The 18,568-nt window shown below is 45.0% G+C and overlaps 1 long non-coding RNA gene across 1 annotated transcript; it reads left to right on the top strand.

Annotated features, from left to right (window-relative positions):
* Positions 1-141: 141 nt before the first annotated feature.
* Positions 142-17,359, top strand: LOC143434672 (uncharacterized). Its single transcript, XR_013104350.1, has 3 exons — positions 142-1,117; positions 4,861-5,046; positions 16,952-17,359. It is a non-coding gene; the product is annotated as an uncharacterized LOC143434672 (long non-coding RNA).
* The last annotated feature ends 1,209 nt before the right edge of the window (positions 17,360-18,568 follow it).

Here is an 18,568-nt window from a genome sequence, read left to right as displayed (position 1 = left end):
TTCCTGGGTTTCTCCCCGAGGATCTAGGAAAAACTATGTAGAGGTGACAGTGACGGAGCTCTCCGATTTGGTGGCAGTGTCTCGGCGCACCAGACCGCCTGCTTTCTATATTAGGATATGACCCCTCGATCCCTGGCGGTTCCTCAGAGGAGAGCGGGTGGGCTGATCCTTTGCCCTTCTTAACGGGCTCTTCAACTTTCACGGTGCAGTAGAAGCCAGCACAGTGGCTGCACAACGCACATTCATGGACTTGAAAGGAGTAGTGGAAGAGTAAGAGAAAACTAGCCAGCCAGCTGGGAACTGAGCGTAAATCTCATGAGGAATGCAAAGGATCGAACCTCTGCGGACTGTGGGCTGGGAAGGATTAGAGTTGGTCAAAGAACCCAATAGTACTTGGCTTGGGTTCTACTCCTAGCAGTCACTAGGGAGGGAAAGGAAAATGCATGTCCAATCGGTTGGAGTCTGTGTTCATCTCTATGTTGTTAGAAATGCCTATAATCCCGGCATTGGGGAGGCTGAAGCCCTAGGAGGATCCCGAGTTGACAGCCAGACGACTTGGTGAGACTCCATCTCAACAAAACATGTAAACAATAACAAACACAAGTAGCAGAAAACCGAAGTTCAGTAAAGGAGGGGCTTTGCACAAGATCACACAGCTTATCTGAGGCCGAGGTAGGGCCAGAACCCTGTTTTTACTGCTGTCCAGGTTAGCCTAAGAGAACACACTGGGCCACCTTCCTCCCTTTGGGAGAAGTGTTTTGAAAGGAGTTTTGCTTTTTGCCTTGTTTTGTTCCACTAGATGCCCCAGATTTCCTGGAACTAAGATTTCAGGAAAGGGCCTGCTTATAAAGTCCAACATTTCAGCTCAACATTCAAGTGCTACACACTTCTCCCAGCAGCTAAGAGACTGAAGCAGAAGGATTGTAGCCTGTGCTACGCAGCAAACCCCTGTCTCAGACAAAAAAAAAAAAAGAAAGAAAGAAAGAAAGAAAGAAAGAAAGAAAGAAGAAAACAAGAAAAAGAAAGTTTAAACTGGGCATGCTAGCTCACATAGTCCTAATGCTGGAGACGCGGAGACAGGAGGATTACCGAAAAGTTGATACCAGACATAATTATGGTGAGTTTGAGGCACAGCCTGGGCCAGACATGTAAGAGCGAAATGAAAACCATGTTAAACCATGAAAGAGAGAAAAAATGGGGAAGGGGAAGCTTGGAATGTAGCACACTTGGTAGACAATTTACCTGGTATACTCTAAGTTCGTGATTAAACCCCCAGAGCCACATAGAACCTGGACCTGTTGCAAGCTTGTAATCCCAGAACTCAGGAAGTGAAAGTTGGGGGAATCAGACATTCAAGGCCATCCTCAGCTCTATAGCTATAGATCAGACCCTGCCTCAATTTTTAAAAGGAGTGGGGTAGAAGGGAGTCAGGGCTACAAAGGCACTAACAGACGGGAGATATCTAAGCTTCGGACCTCTTGGCTCAAAAGCCCCATAGTTCCTTGTACAAAGATAGCTACTGTGCTGGTTTGAGTAAGAATGGCCCCCATACATTTGAATTTTTGGTCATCAGAGAGTGGCACTACTTGAGAAGGATTAGGAGGTGTGGCCTTGTTAAAGGAAATATATCAGTGGCGTTGGGCTTTGAGGTTTCAAAAGTCCAAGACAGGCCCAGTGGCTCTCTCTTACTGCTGCCTACAGATCCAGATAAGAAACTTTCATCTGCATCTCCAGCACCATGTCTGCCTGCGTGCCACCATGCTCCCTGCCATGATGACAGTGGACTAAACCTCTGAAACTGTAAGAAGCCTCGATTAAATGCTTTCTTTTATAAGAGTTGCAGTGGACGTGGTGGCTCTTCACAACACCAGAACACTAAGGTACCCCTAAGGCTCTTGGGGTACGTTCAGGAGTTACAAGTTGCCAACAAGCCTACAACCACAGCTAGGAGGGACCTGAACCTGAGCGTATCCTGCCTTGATAGTCCCATTAAGTAGCTCTGCAGTCCAAAGTAAGCTTCCCTCCTGGGCCTTGTGAACTCCACTCCATTCTGTCTCTCGCAGACCCATTTTGCCCATGGTGATTTCTGCCCCTTTTGGGACAGGAACTCATTTATATCAAGTCTTCTAATTGAATATAAAAGGATATAGGAGGTTGAGATGGCCAAGCAGATAAAGGTACTTATTGCCAAATCTAACCTGAGTTTCACCCCTATGAGAGAGCAAGAATGGATTCCCATGTATGTACATACGCAAAATAAATAAGTGTAAAAATTTTTAATGGATATAAGAAGCTAGGCATGGTGGCCAACATGGGCTCTCCCAGTACTTGGGAGGTGGAAGCAGGTAGATCAGGAGTTTAAGGTCATCCTGGCCTATAAAACACAATCCAAGTGCAGCCTGGAACATATGGCTCTGTCAGAAAGGGGAGTTGGGGGGGAAAGACCCCCTCACAGACCTGTCACACATACTTCTCACATCAGATGTAGGAGTGGAGATTTCTCACAAGAGCTAAGTAATCCTACTGCAAGGGCTTTACCGGACCAGTTCTGACAATGCCTGCCTGGAGATAGTATCAGACCCACCAACTTGGTAGGAGAAGATTTCAGATTGCAGTCCCAAGTGGAGACTGTACCCTGTGTGTTTTGAAATGCTGGCTGTCAGTTGACTTCCCACAACACTGTTTCTCTGGCTTGAATAGTTTGCTATAGCAGTTCCTCAAACTCAGGGAAGATAATTACATTCCCCAGTTTATTATAAAGAATGTTACAAAGTCTGCAGTGATCAGCCAGACTGGAAGACACACAGGGCCAAGCATGAGAGACATCTTCCTACCTTTCTGGTGCTGTGTTAACACTCTGCCCTCAGTTAAAACATTCCCTGCTAGAGGGAGAAGGGAGGCAGGAAAAACTCAGAAAATAAACTTCCCTGACTCCGGAAGTTCAGGGAAGTTTCTTTTCTTTTCTTTCTTTCTTTCTTTCTTTCTTTCTTTCTTTCTTTCTTTCTATCTATCTATTTGTTTTATGTATGTAAGTACACTGTTGATATCTTTATAAACACCAGAAAAGGGCATCAGATCCCATTGCAGATGGTTGTGAGCCACCATGTGGTTACTGGAGATTGAACTCAGGACCTCTAGAAGGGGTCAATCAGTGCTCTTAGCTGCTGAGCCATCTCTCCAACCCTCAAGGAAGTTTCAAAACACTAAGAAGAACGTTTCAAGGGTGGCCACTCCCCTCCAAGTCTTTCCATGCCCCCCCCCACCACCTTCCCTCCCAAATTTCTGTATTCTGTTTAAAACCCACAGAGTATTGTTGACAGGTGCATAGGACTAGGCTACCCACTGGAAGATGTGTAGCCCATCAGCGGTCACATCCCTGAACAAAATTGGCACACTCCTTCCCTGAATCCATCAATTGCTGGTAGCTCCTCAACTAGGGGTAGATTTTCTAAGCCTTTTGTCCATGCTGGAACTTTGGCTGTCTTGATCTTGTGCACATGTGATTGTGGACATAGGTATTGTGTGTGCACTCCTGTGAGCTGTGGCCCTGCTGTGCCCAGAAAATGCTGTTTCACATGGAATGGGTTCCTTCTCTGGGTAATGACATTGGTCCTCTTCCCAGGACCCTGGTGTGACTGCCTTTGTCTTCCCTTCATCTGACTCACACTGAATCCCACCACTCATCTTTCCGGCTTCACATCATCTAACACGACCAACGTCGTTAATAATAACATAGGTTTCCAAGCTGATGGTAAAGTGTTAAGCCCATAAGGATATAGACAGAAAGGTCCTCCTGGGTTCAAATCCACTTTCCATTTCTGTGGACTTCACAAATCACTTTGGGAAAATAAAGTGGGGGGGGGGGTTGACTTGAGTTGTCCCTGTAAAACAGTAGCCTGCCTGGGACCATAGTGGACTTAGAGGGACTCTAAAAAGCTGAAAAGCCTGCCTTCTGGTTCTCAGACTGGACAGCTGCCCAAGCCCAGACACGTCCATTATCTGAGGCATAAAATAAGGCAAAAGGAGACATGTATTATGTGTGTTAGTATGGGGCTTTTTACTTTGAAAAGATAGTCTGAGAAAGCTTGTGAAAAAGAAGGAAAGAAAGAAAGAAAGAAAGAAAGAAAGAAAGAAAGAAAGAAAGAAAGAGAGGGGGGGAGGGAGAGAGGGAGGGAGGGAGGGAGGGAGGGAGGGAGGGAGGGAGGGAAAGAAGATCTGGAGATGTGGTGGGGCTTAACTGGAAATTGTTTTGTTTTGTTTCATTTTGTTTTGTTTCGGTTTTTTTTTAAGCCATGGTGGAGTCTGGGAAGTGCAAGAGGAACCCCAGAGGCCATCATCAAAAGAGGGACACCCCAGGGTTGCTTTGCAGCCCTGCAGCTACTGGGCCAGGGCGCCCTCTAGTGTCTTCCTGCTTCTCTTACATTTTGCTTTGTTTAACATTTGCTTTGTTTAACCCCTGCCCAGGCTGGCCTTAAACTCACTATGAAGCAGAGAGGATGACCTGTAACTCCTGATCTTCCATTACGTATTGGGATTACAGGCATACACCATCACTCCAAGCCATAAGAAATTTCCTTTTAGTAAAATCAATTCAGGGGCTGGAAGATGGCTCAGTCGGTGATTGGGTTTAGTTCCCAGGACCACATGGTGGCTCACCACCATCCTGAACTCCAGTTCTCTTCTGGCCTCTAAGGGCATCAGGCACACACCTGCTTGCACCGGCATATATGCAGCCAAAGCACACATACACATAAAAGTAGAAATTAGTGAGCTACTTAACAAAATAGTCATTTCATAAATTGATCAGTAGGAGAGATGCCTAATTTCTCTGTTTTCCTTTGGCCCAATTTCTCATTCCAGTTCCCAGCAGCCCAACAGAGGAAGATGGTTCAGCTAATCAGCTTCAAGGTTGCCTCTTCCTTGGGAGATCTGGTTGCCAAACTGTGCCCTCCTGCCTCATGATTCAGAGTTAGCAGCTCTGCCTTTGCCCTCGGCCCTTTCTGGTTCTCAAGTTGGGTTTAAAAAGACGTCAGGAACTCTTCCTAGGTAGGTGTTGTACAAGGGCAAGCATCTTATTTCTGATGAGTGAGTGGGAGATGAAGATAAATGCCTGATGAACTGAACACAGCTTCTTCTAAAGCCACTACCATGTAGCAAAGAAAGCTGGACTAGCATACCCCAGAGATAGGCTCCTCCCATCTCAGCAGCTAAAGAGCCTGAGACCTCAGACCCCAACCACAGGCCTCAAGATTGCACATACAGAGAGGGATGTGGGATCCGATAACTTCCCGGGTCTATTGCAGTACAAAGCCTGCAGCTCAGCCATTGCCCTTTCTGAGAGTTGGTGGAAAAGTGAGTTTCGACTAAAATAAAATAGATACTCCCTCTCCAAAGAAAACATGCAGCACTGATGATTCCACTGGAAAATTCTGTTTGTTCCGTTGAAAAAGGACAGGGTCTCACTCTGTATTCCTGGCTGGCTTGAAATCCACTATGTGGGCCAAGCTGAACTCAGACTTGCAGTAAAACTCCTTCTTCTTCTCCTTCTTCTCCTTCTCCTTCTTCTCCTTCTCCTCCTCCTCCTTCTTCTTCTTCTCCTTCTTCTCCTTCTCCTCCTCCTCTTCTTCCTCCTCCCTCTGTTCTCAAGTACTGGGATTACAGGTGTGAGCCACCACACCTAGCTTTGCACTGGAGAATTCTATTGAAAGCTCAAAGAAACTATAGACACCAATGTTGTACAACTACTCAAGGGCACAGGAATGTGTCCCAGTTCATTCTACACAGCTAGCTAGCATCATCATACCAAACAAGACTGAGAGGGCACTAGAAGGGAAACCATCAGCTAATATCTCACTTGAACTCAAATGCAAATCGACCCAATTAAATAGCCACTAATTGGAAGTTCCCCTTGAGGAGAAGCCTGGTGCCAGCTTACAAACAAGCTTCATATTCCCAGCTTCCCAGCTTCATGGTGGCTAGGAATCAAAGCAACTAGAAAACTGCTCCTCAGCAAGTAGGGTGACTGAGGCATTGTCCTGAGAGCTGGAGAAACCCAGCACTGAGTCCCTTGGGGGGGGGGGTGGGGGGGGGGGGAGAACGGACTGCAGAACACAAAAGCAGAGACATAGTGGAGAAAAAGGCAGCCAGAGCTTAGCTGATGTGGGGGTGCTCTATGGAATCCTAGGTGCAAATGCCTGGCTCTGTAACAAGTGCCACCTTGACAAGGTTGCTCCCTCCCAAGCTTACTGTTTTGGAAACAAGTTCCTGTTGCAGGATATCTGATCACACTGTGACCCCTGAGATCGCGCTATTTACTGCGGGGGGGGGGGGGGGGAGGGGGCGGGAGGGCGGGGGGCGCGGGGGGGGGGGGACACGACACTGTTTCTAGTTGTGGTGTGGTTCAGCCCTTACCACACACACTTTTAATCCACTCTGGCTTGAATACAGACTTGCCCTTAGCACATACCTTTAATCCCAAACAATGAAGGCAAAGTTAATTTGTAGAAGGAAGCACCTATGTTTAAAAGTGACATCTGAGTGGCAGACAGAGTGACAAATCCTAGAAAGATTTGACAGAATAGGAAGTAGCCTGTAGTTAGCCTGTAGTTTCTATTACCCTGCTTTAAGCCCTGGGCAGACCGTGGTATCAGCCCCACCCTGGTTCCTTTGGATCCGAGGATAAAAGAGACACACACATTAGCTTATTTTTAATATGGTTTTAGCTCAATGGTTGGGCACTTCTAAGCCTTCCACGGCTAACCTTACCACAACCCTTACCTTCACTCCTGGTTTAACACCTCTAAAGCTGCCCTCAGCTTAATTGAATTTCTAATCTCCTACCTGCAACCCCTGGCCCAGTTAGGAAAACAGTCAATGGCCACTCCACCCGAGATTTCACATGGTTAGTGGCTCTCTCTCCCTCCGAAACATAGTGAATTTCATCCACCCACCCCACCCCCAGCCCTCTACCAGCCTACCTATTGGAATCTGGAAGTCCCGCCTCTTCCACCCAGCCATTGGCCACTAACATCTTTATTGATTGATCAAGAACCAATTGGAAAACAGGACCTTCAGCATTCACATGCAGATTTCCAATCAAAGCATCAAAACCACTCCCTACAATAGAATATACCCAACTCTCAAAACCTCTTAGAAAGAGGAAAGGGAAGCTCCTTGAGGGGCAGTGCAGAGAGGAAGGAGGCATTTTACAGAGACAGTTGTACAGAGGCAGGCTGTAGAAAGAGACAGAGAGAGAAAAAAAACAAGCTAGACACAGGTAAGGACAGAATGCCAGAGAATGAGAAGGAGCAGAAGATTAGAACAGATTGCCAGAGTTAGTATGCAGACAAACTGAGCAATTCAATAAGAAACTGAGAGAAGTCAGATTGAATCAGTCATCTTGGAGAGGAGTTTGAGCCAGAACAGCTGAGTTGGCCAGACATCCAGAGCTCAGAAAGAACTAAGAAGGTGTGAGCTTGTTCAGCAATAAGTCTGAAAACATTCTAGGCCTAGATAAGATTGTATGGAGGCTAGAAGCTTCTAAAACTAGGCGTAGGAACCGGGAGGTGGTGGCGCACACCTTTAATCCCAGCACTTGGGAGGCAGAGGCAGGCGGATTTCTGAGTTCGAGGCCAGCCTGGCCTACAGAGTGAGTTCCAGGACAGCCAGGGCTACACAGAGAAACCCTGTCTCGGAAAAACCAAAAAAACAAAAACAAAAACAAACAAACAAACCAACAACAAAAAGGTTAGCAGAAGGCAACAACCTTCATATGACAAGTAAATAGAAGATATTTCAACATGTTCCTATAGGTTTCTCACAATGAGTATTGCCACACTGTCCTAGCCTATGGTCCAGGGGCCTGGGGGGGGGGGGGTGTGTGTGTGACTGAACATCACTGAAGCTCCCTAAGTACAACAGGATTCAAGAGAGAGAAACAGGAAGGGGATTCAAGAGAGAGAAACAGGAAGTGGATTCAAGAGAGAGAAACAGGAAGGGGAGGAGGGAGCTCACCTCGCTCTTCAGGTTATAAGATTAGCTTTGCTGAGGAAGGGGAATGAGGTCTAGGATTCTGATGAACAGCTCAGCTCGAGGCCATGCACACTCATGCTGAGGTAATATCAGGCTAATCTGTCCTGTTCTAAGTAAACTCCGGCCTAGCAAGCTTGGGTTTGTGCTGCTTTCTTCTAGTCAGCAAGGAATGAAAGGAAATTGTTGCAAACCACTCCCCTGTCAGGGGTGTCCAAAAAGAGGCCCGGAAAGGCCATTACCTGAAGCTGTAAGAATGAAGTCTGATTTCACTGGAAACCCCAAGATGTTGGGGATGCCAGAGTCATGGGATACCTGCCATAACAGATAACAGAGAGTGGGACCAGCAGAAGAGAGAGGTGTGTGGAGCTATCAACAAAGCTGAAAGGAGTTGGGGATCTAAAGAGCACTTTGGCATCAGACATGGAGATGCAGAGTTCTGAGTTTACCCAACTGGTTTTTGGTCTTGCTTTGGTCCAGTATTTCCTCGTTGTGCTTCCTTTCCTCCCTTTTGGAACAGTAATGTATATTCTATGCCATTGTATGTTGGCAGCATGTGATCTGCCTGTTTTTGATTTTACAGGAGGTTATAGTTAAGAGATTGCCACGAGTCTTTTAAATAGACTTTTAAATAGTGCTAGGACTGTCGTAGACTACAGATAGGGATTTTTTGAAGTTAGATTGAATCCATTTTTTGCATTATGATATGGCCACAAGCCCATGGGGACCAGGGAGTGGAATGTGCTTGTTTGAATAAGAATGGTCCCCATAGGCTCATATATTTGACTGCTTAGTCACCAGGGAGTGGAACTCTTTAAAGGAATTAAAGTTGGGAAGTGTGATGTTGTTGGAGGGAGTGTGTCACTGGGAGTGGGCTTTGAGGTAGCAATGCCCATGCTAGTTCCAGTGTCTTCCTGATCCTATAGGTCAGGATGTAACTCTTGTCTACCTCTCCAGCACCATACTTACCTGCTACCATGTTCCTTGCCATGATGATAATGGACTAGCCCTCTGAAACAGTAAGCAAGCCCCCAACCAAATGCTTTCTCTTATAAGACTTGCCATGACCATGATCTCTTCCGCACAATGGAACACTAAGTCTCTCTCTCTCTCCCTTTCACACACACACTCTCTCTCTCTCTCTCTCTCTCTCTCTCTCACACACACACACACAAACATTAAAACCAAGAAACAGAGAATATGGGTCAGATTATGTTAAGAACTAGCCCACATTTCCATATATTTGCAGGGTCAGGAAACCTGTTTCCAATAACCAATAGCACATTGTTAGGAACTTCCTCTAGTCTAAGGAATTTATCTTATATAATGTTCAAGATATTTATAGTATGTCTTGGGGTAAACATCCCAGAATTCATTTACTGGAATGATAATAATTTTTTTTAAACATTCATTGTAGCAGAAGTGGGTTTTTAACGAGTAAAACATTCTCTTGCAATGGCATGCTGATTGTGACTAGTCTCCATTGCTTCAAGCTTGCAGCGGGTAGGGGGAGTATTGCAAATGGTAGGAACATTTGTACTTTCCAGATTTTCACTTATAGCTTTTTCTTCTTCAGATATCATCTGGCTGTAGTCTGGATCTTAACTAGTCCCCAAAGGCCCACATGTTAAAGACCCAGTGCCCAGCCTAGGGCATTATTGGGAAGTTGTAAAACCATGAAGGGGTGGGGTCTAATGGGAGGTCATATGTCACTAGCATGTGCTCTTGAAAGGGAAACAAGGGTCTAGCCTTTTCCTCCTTCTCTTCCTTCTACATTGTCTCACATTCTGTTGCTCTGACTAAACACCCTGATGAAAAGCAACTTGGGGAAGAAAGGATTCTTCATCTCTTACAAGTAGAGTTCATTATAAAGGAAGGCAGGGCAGGAACTCAACTTGAAACCCTGGCAACAGGAACTGAAGCAGAGGCAATAGAATGCTTCCTGGCTTGCTCTCCAGATCACATTCAGCTACCTTTCTTAGACATCCTAGGACCATTGATCCAGGGGTGGTGCCACCCACAATTCCCTGAAATTTCCCATACTAATCACCAACCAAGAAAATCCCTCTCACAGACATGCCCACAGGCCAATCTGATGGAGGCAATACTTCAGCTGATAGCCTCCTTCCAGATAACCTAGATCAGCAATTCCCAACCTGTGGTCAGAGACCATTGGAAAACACATATTTCTGATGGCCTTCCCCCAATCATAAATGTATTTTCATTTGCTAATTCATCACTGTTACTCTGCTATTGAGCAGTGTCTTAGTTCCTGAGACCATAGGAAATATGTATTTTTCAATGGTTACGACCAATGGGTTGAGAACCACTGGTCTAAATTATGTCAAGTTGACAAAAATTAAATAAATAAATAAATAAATAAATAAATAAATAACCAGCACTCCTCTGCACTCGTCTGTCTCCACCATTCTCATCAGACTGCCTCGACCACCACTTCCCAGTAATGGCACAAAGACCTTTTATTATTTATGAAAGCTTAGACCTTATAGCTTAGGCTTGTTCCCAACTGGCTCATAGAACTTAATAACCCATCTATATTAGTCCACGCTTGCCACTTGGCCCATTACTTCCTATTCAGTCCCCATACAACTTCCTGACAAATCCCCACCTCTCAATTCTTCCCATAGTTCCTGTCTCTGCCTGATCATCAGCTCTTTATTTAGCCAATCAGAAGGTGATGGAGAAGATGTTTACAAAATACTTAAGCAATGAAAATAACAATACCAAAGTCCAGCTTGTACTCAACTCTGAGACTATACAGAAATCAACATTCGAATAATACAGAGACAACCTTTACACAGTAGACAAAAAGATTATCCCATCACACCATGACGTATCCACGGTCACAGCACCTGCCATGATTGATCATGGCCTAACATTCCCCAAATTGTACACTAAAACAAACCTTCCCTCTTAAGTAGGTTATCACGGCATTTTTTTTCTCAGTGATAGATGCTGGCTAACATGCTTTCTCTCTTCGGGGATGGAACCTACTCTGGGCATAAACTTCATGTCTGTGCATCTCCCCTCCCCCCCCCTTGCCAACAAGAAAACATTTAAAATTCAAAGCTACCACCCCAAAGTTTTCTGGGACTGGTGTCTATCATTTACCCACTCCTCATGTCCACTGGAATTGCAGCAAACTGTACCACATCACTCCCATGAGTTGGTGAGTGTTCCTGGTTTTTAGACAAGCATTTCATTGTCAATGTAAGGTAATAGGTTAAATGAAAATCACCCTGCCCCTGGCCTGTCCCAGAACCCGAGACTTGGACATCCCCACCCCCATGATTCGGTGTTAACCACCCTGATGTATTCTTTCGATGGCTCACTGCACATGCTGTATAAGACTCTATAAAAGCCCACACCACTACCAAGTCCGCAGAATCTGACCTTTTATCATTTCACTGTTATTAGAAATTTTGACTAGAGACATACCTGCTCCTGACAGCATCCCCTTCATGGTTCAAAGAAGATATGGAGCATCTTCACCTCCAGGCAAGGTTGCTTATCGTGACAAGGTAGCCACCGGGCAGAAACTGCCTACTTCACCTACAGACAAAATACTGTCCAGATGGACACACAGATGAGGGAGAGTCGACTGCTAAGCTCTGCCAAGATAGAGTAAGATAGTCCTTCATATTCCTACTTCATTTCTGGGTCTTCCAGATGGCTCTGGGCCAAAAGGCTGAAGACAAATGCTCCAAGGTTATAAGAAATTAGGGGACTGTCTAGGTAGTCAGCTGTCTCTACAATTTGTTTAAGTTTTGGAAGCTATGTTTTTATGCTTTCTGTATATTCAGGTAATATTTAATTCAGATTACTGATGGGGTTGAAGACTAGTTATAGTCTCATAAGCAAACTTAACTTGTTTAGCATTGAGAAATATAATGATATAGAGTTGAAAGCATGTTTTTCCAAAGGTGATACAGGATAAAATCTAAACATAATTCGGGTATAGAATTATAAACTCTTTAGTTAAGATATAATAGTACTTTATCTTATTGACAAATATGATGAACTGATGATAATTGTATATCATACTCTGAAATTTACATAATTCTTATGGTAATGCTCAATTTATGCCTGAGAGAAGTTTTTTTTGACAGAGAAGGTGAGGTATTGGGAATTAGTTTTAATGCTTTGATTTAATCGGGAATCTGCATGTTTAAATGCTGAAGGTTCTTGCCGCCAATTGGCTTTTGATCAATCAGTAAAGATTCCAGGAGCCAATGGCTGGGCAAAGGGAGATGGGGTGGAACCTTTGGATTTGTGCAGGCTAGGAACTGGATTTAGAGTTGCAGAAGAAAGAGCCAATGAGTCTTGTAAGAATTCAGTAAATGGCCTCTGGCCACCTCCCCGATTGAGCCTGGGTAACAGGCAGAGGATTAGAACTGTCCATCCATTGAGTTAGACGGCATATTAAAAATAAGCTAGCGTGTGTGTGTGTGTGTGTGTGTGTGTGTGTGTGTGTGTGTGTGTGTGTGTGTTTCATTTGGATGCAGAGAGCTGCTGGGCAAGTGGCTGGAGGATCACGACCCACTGGGAGCATAAAACAGAATAGCCAAACTCTATGCCACAAGACACTGAACCGATTGCGCTGGCACTGCTTTCTAATCTGGAAATGTATGCTAACAGCAAACCAAGCAAAACAATAGCCCTAAATGATCAGTGACTGTTCATGAAAACCCCCAAGAAATAGAGGCTACCTTGACCCAGCACAGCATGGCAGCTGAGTGGGGCATTTCATCGCTGGTCTTCCCTTTGTTTTATATATTTGTTTGTTTTTGTTTTGTTTTGTGAGTACTCCCCATTGTTCTGCAAGATCCCCAAGCTATCCCTCCACAGTATCTACACACCCTCCCTCACCCTCCTTGGACAGAAAAAGCTCCAGACAAACATTTAAGCAATTGCTAACATTAGGCAGCTGAAGTTTGCATCCCACAGCTGACCTCTCCCAGATGCCGGGCTCTGGTTTACCACAGCTCTGCCATGCTCAGGCCTGAGAGCAGAAAAGACAGTGGTCCCTGGGGAAGATCTCTTCCAGTAGAGGAACGGTTGGACACAAGGGTCTGCTAACATGAAATATGGGGAAAGGTTGGAACAGGCAATAGGGAAAGATTCTCTCTCTCTCTCTCTCTCTCTCTCTCTCTCTCTCTCTCTCTCTCTCTCTCTGTCTCTCTCTCTCTCTCCCCTCCTCCTCCCTCAGTGGGAAGGATATAGACAGACAAGAGGGATTCTGGGAAGCAAGCCAAGAGACATCAATTGCCCACTTAAGTTGCAGCATTCCTAAGGTTAGACTCACTCGTGTCTGCATGCAGTGCCTGAAGGTCGATCGATGTCTGACAGCTGCCTCAGAGCTCCACATGCACTCCATGTGGAGCTCCTAGTAAGTGTGGTGCATCTGCTTCACCACATGAGAAACCAAGGACTCCCAAAGAAGCCCCAGTATCAGCCTGAGTTTTCCTGGCAGGACGAGTAAACCCCTGTGCTAGCTCTTAGAGGCTGTGACAAAGTAAAAGAAGCAAACTCGTGAGGATGGGAAGTTTAATTTCTCGAAGTGTCTCGGAGGAGTCAGTCATGGTTATGGGGCCACATTGCTTTAGCCCTGAAGTGAGGCAGTATATTGAGGTAGAAGTATGTGGTAGTGAGAGAGGGGTATTTACCTCATGGTATCCATGAAGCTAAAAGAAACATGAAGGCGCTAGGGTCCTAATACCCCCATCAAGGGTTTATCTCCAGTGACCTAGCTGCCTCCAATTAATTTCCACTTCTTCAAGATTTGAGAACATCCTGGTAGCACCACAAGATAAGGACCAACTTCTTCTTTTTTTTTTTTTTAAGATTTATTAATTTTATTTTATGTATGTGAGTACACTATCACTGTCTTCAGACACACCAGAAGAGGGCATCAGATCCCCATTACGAATGGTTGTGCTCCACCATATGGTTGCTGGGAATTGAACTCAGGACCTCTGGAAGAGCAGTCATCAGTGCTTGTAACTGGTGAGGCATCTCTTCAACCCAAGGACCAAGTTCTTAACACGCTGGCTTAGGAAGAACATTTCACTTGCAAATCATAGCAATCCCAGAAAGGCTACCCACTGGCCTACACAAAGTCAAGCTATCGAACATCAAAATGAACTTAAAAGGGTTAACCCCTGGGATGCCTGGTAGGCTCAGATCTATCTTAGGAGGTGCCAAGCCTTGCAGGAATATTGATAGCAAGCTGGACACCCACCTCTATTTTTACACCATTAAGATCGCCTTCACCCATCTTTTTTACACAGCATCTGTTCTTTTTCCTGTCTCTCAGGAATCCTACTTTCTACCCATCCAGGCTGGGGTGGGGTGGGGGTGGGATTGGGGGAGCTGGTGGTTCTTTTGTACCACCCACATCCAGCTATTCTCACAGAAAGCTATGGAGCTCTAAGTAAAAATCTTTCCTCTTTCTCACTTAGTTGCAACAACGGAATGCTGGAAATCTCTCTTTCACTTTTTATTATGAACTATCTCCAACACAAACAAAAGCAGAGGGGATAGTACTTCTCCTCCCATGACCGTTACCCAGCTCGTATAAGGACCAATACATGAACAACCTCATTCTGCCACTGTATTATTTTAAATGGGATCCCAGTGATCTTACCATCAATGTATAGACAGATTCTATCACTAGAAGATAAAGGTTGAGCATTAAAAATATAAACTCACCAACATCACCCCTGATAAATCAGTCCAGAACAGAGGTCTAACTCAGTGATACTACATGTTTAATATATGAAGGAGCTTAGGTTTAGTGTCCAATACCACCAAAAAACAATGTTATTTTATTTTAATTTATTTTTGCATGGGTGTCTTACTTTTGCCTACTTCTGTACATCCTAAGTGTCCCTAGTGCAGATACAGCTCAGAGGCAGGGCATTAGCTCCCCTGTAATCTACCATATGGATGCTGGGAATTGAACCTGAATCCTCTGGGAGAGCAGCTAGTATTCCTAACCATTGAGACAACTCTCTAGCCGGGTGCTAACTCTTCAAACCATCTTAATATAAATCACTGTTGTGGCTTGCCTTGTAATAATTTTTTCAGGGTGTTTCTCTGGTTTATTGTTTGAGAACTTTATACATGCATAGAGTATGTTTTGATTAAATCCACCCCTAAAACCCCCTCCTAAAGTTCCACCCTTGTTCTGCTACCACTTTCCCTCCCAATTTCAGATGCTTTGTTTTTTTGTTGTTTGTTTGTTTGTTTGTTTTTGTCTTTAACCTTGTTCTGTTTTTGAGACAGGATTTCACTTTGTAGCCTGGGCTTACCTGGAACTCACTATGTAGATGAGGTTGGTGTTGAACTCACAGAGATATGCCTGCTTCTGCCTCTTGAGTTCTGGGATCAAAGTTGTGCACTACCACGGGTATCTTGTTGGATTTTTTTTTTTAACCGTTGAGTTCACTTAATGCTACCTGTGTGTGCATGGGCTTAGGGTTTGTCCACCTACTAGAGTATGAATAGCTTCTTATGTGCCATGTCCTGAAAGAAAATCGATTCTCCTTCTCTTGGGAGTCATCTATTGCCAATTATTTTCCTTGGCTGGGGGTGGGGCCTCATGACACCATCCCCACCCCATGGTGGGACTTTGTCTGGCTTGATGTTACCGTAGATCTTGTGTATACTGTCACAACCACTGGGAGTTCATATATGGAACTGTCCAGGAAACAGTTTCCTAGTAATCATCAGCCACCTCTGGTTTCTATAACAGTGTTGTCCCCTTTTCTGTAATGATCTCTGAGTTTGGGGAGAAGACCATATGGTGCAGATGCCCCATTTAGACCTGAGCATTCTACTGTTTTTTATTCTCTGCACCTAGGCTAGTTGTGGGTCCATGGTAATCACCATCTATGGCAAAAGAAACTTCTCTGATGAGGGCTGAGAGCTGTACTAATCTATGAGTATAAATCCTTAGAAGTTGGTTTAATACCATGTCCATCTGGTAAAATTATAGCAATCAATTCTTCACAAGGGCCCATGACCCCTGTGATCTACAGGGTTTTGGTTCTGGTAGCAGAGCCAGATTTGAGTTCCATCTTGCAGAGCAAGCCTTAAATCCAACCAGAAAGTGTTTGGGATTTGTGGTAGTTAATCCTGGCTGTCTGTTTGACCATCTGGAATCTACTAAAACATCAGCCTCTGGACAGGAATTTTCTTGAATAGATGTTTTAAGCAGTATCTTAGCTTGATGGTGGTGATGCATGCTTTTAATCTCAGCCCTTGGGAGGCAGGAGCAGGTGGATCTCTGTGAGTTCAAGGTCAGCCTGGTCTACAGAATGAGTTAGTTCCAGGACAGCCAAGGCTACACAGAGAACAAAACAAACAAACAGCAATAAGCAAACCAAAGCACTGTCTTAGTTACTGTTATATCGCTAAGTAGACACCATGTCAAGGCAACTTGTAAAAGGAAACATTTAATTGAGGGTTTGCTTACTGTTTTAGAGGGCTAGCCCATGATCATCTTGGTGGAAAATAGACAGGCATGATGCTGGAGCAGTAGCTAAAAGCGTTATATCCTGATCCCCAGGAAGCAGGCAGAGAAAGAGACCCTGGGCCTATTGTGGGCTTTTTGAAACCTCAGAGCCTACCCCTAGGGACCCTTTTCCTCCAACAAGGCCACACCTCCTAATCCTTCTAATTCTTCTCAAACAATTCCACTCCCTGGTAACTAGGCATTCAAATCTACAAGCCTATGGGGGCCATTCTCATTCAAACCACCACAAACAGGAAGACCCATTCTAAATGTGGACAATATCTTCTGTTGGCAACCCACATAAAAAGATATGGAAAAAGAAAACTGGTTTTGGCCTGCTCATGGTCACTGTCACTGGCAAGTTACTCTATTCTGTTCCTGCAGGATTCCATGGGCTCACAGAGTGACACCATTAGGAGGTGGTGGAGCCTTGCTGGAGGAAATGTGTCACTGGGGGTGGGCTCTAAGGTTTCCAATGCTCAAGCCAACCCCAGAGTCACTCTCTTCCTGCTGCCTACCAATCCACTTGTAGAGCTCTCAGCTACCTCTCCAGCAACACATCTGCCTGCATGCCATCATGTTGCCTGCTATGATGACAATGGACTAAACCTCTGAACTGTAAGTCAGTCCCCCAATTAAAGGTTTTCCTTTATAAGAGCTGCCGTGGTTACAATGTCTGTTAGCTATTCCTCCCCCCTACTTCTCCTCCACACTCCTCCCCTACACTCCTCCCCACACTCCTCTACCATACTCCTCCCCACACTCCTCCACCATACTCTTCCCCACACTTCTTCCCATACTCCTCCCCACACTCTTCCCCATACTCCTCCCCATACTCCTCCCCATACTCCTCCCCATACTCCTCCCCACACTTCTCCACCATACTCCTCCCCACACTCTTCCCCACACTTCTCCACCATACTCCTCCCCACACTCTTCCCCATACTCCTCCCCATACTCCTCCCCATACTCCTCCCCATACTCCTCCCCACACTTCTCCACCATACTCCTCCCCACACTCCTCCCCATACTCCTCCCCATACTCCTCCCCACACTACTCTCCACACTCCTCCTCTCCACTCCTCCCCAGACTCCTCCTCCACACTCCTCCTCCACACTTCTCCCCACACTGTTCCCCACACTCACTCCTCTACCCTGCCCTCCCATTCCTCTCCACACTTAATCCTTCTCGTCTCATTATTTCTCCCTCCCCTTTTGTCCCACTTGCATTAAAGATTCTTTAATTGTGGCAAACATCATTTCATCTTATCCAGTTTATTCTATGTATTTCTTAAGCATTAAAATTTTTATTTTAAATAATTTTTTGAGACAGAACTTCACTATGTATCCCAGGCTAATCAGGAACTCATGGCCCTTCTACCTCGACCTCCCAAGACAGGATTGCAGGCATCTGCTGCCACAGTGGCTGTTTCAACAATTGTAAATGTACAACTCAGGGGCATTAATTACCAACACAATATTGTGTAATCATTGTTACTATTTATTTTTAAATGTTTTTCATGACCCCAAATAGAAATTCTGCTCCCATTAGGGTTAGGCAATACTTCCCTCCTCTCCCTCCCTTCAGCCCCTGGCTAACTCTTACCTACTTTCTGGATCTGTGAGTTTGCCTATTCTAAATACTTCATGTAAGTGTACTCAGGCCGTATTTGTCTATTCGTGTCTGACTTATTTTGCTAGCTTAATGTTTTCAGGATCCATTCCTGTGGTAGTAATGTGTCAGACATCCATTCGTTTTAGAGCTGAAAACCCCTTTTGTACACATCCCCCCAAACCTTGTGCTATTTTGACTGCAATCAACATGATGGTTCCTGCTTGGGTCCACTTTCCACTTCTCGTGGTTGACAGCTTGAAGTAGTATTGCAAGGTCAGTCTTCTACTTCTTGTGGAACAAAGTGTTTTTTCACAGTTACAGCCCTGCCAGAAATCACAGGAGGGTCCCCTTCCCTCAGTGGCCTTTTTCAGTCCTTGTTCTCTTCA

Source organism: Arvicanthis niloticus, chromosome 16 (genome assembly GCF_011762505.2).
Source record: "Arvicanthis niloticus isolate mArvNil1 chromosome 16, mArvNil1.pat.X, whole genome shotgun sequence".
NCBI classification, from domain to species: domain Eukaryota; kingdom Metazoa; phylum Chordata; class Mammalia; order Rodentia; family Muridae; genus Arvicanthis; species Arvicanthis niloticus.
The sequence above is the reverse complement of the archived record's forward strand: the minus strand, read 5'-3'. Positions and strand labels throughout refer to the sequence as shown.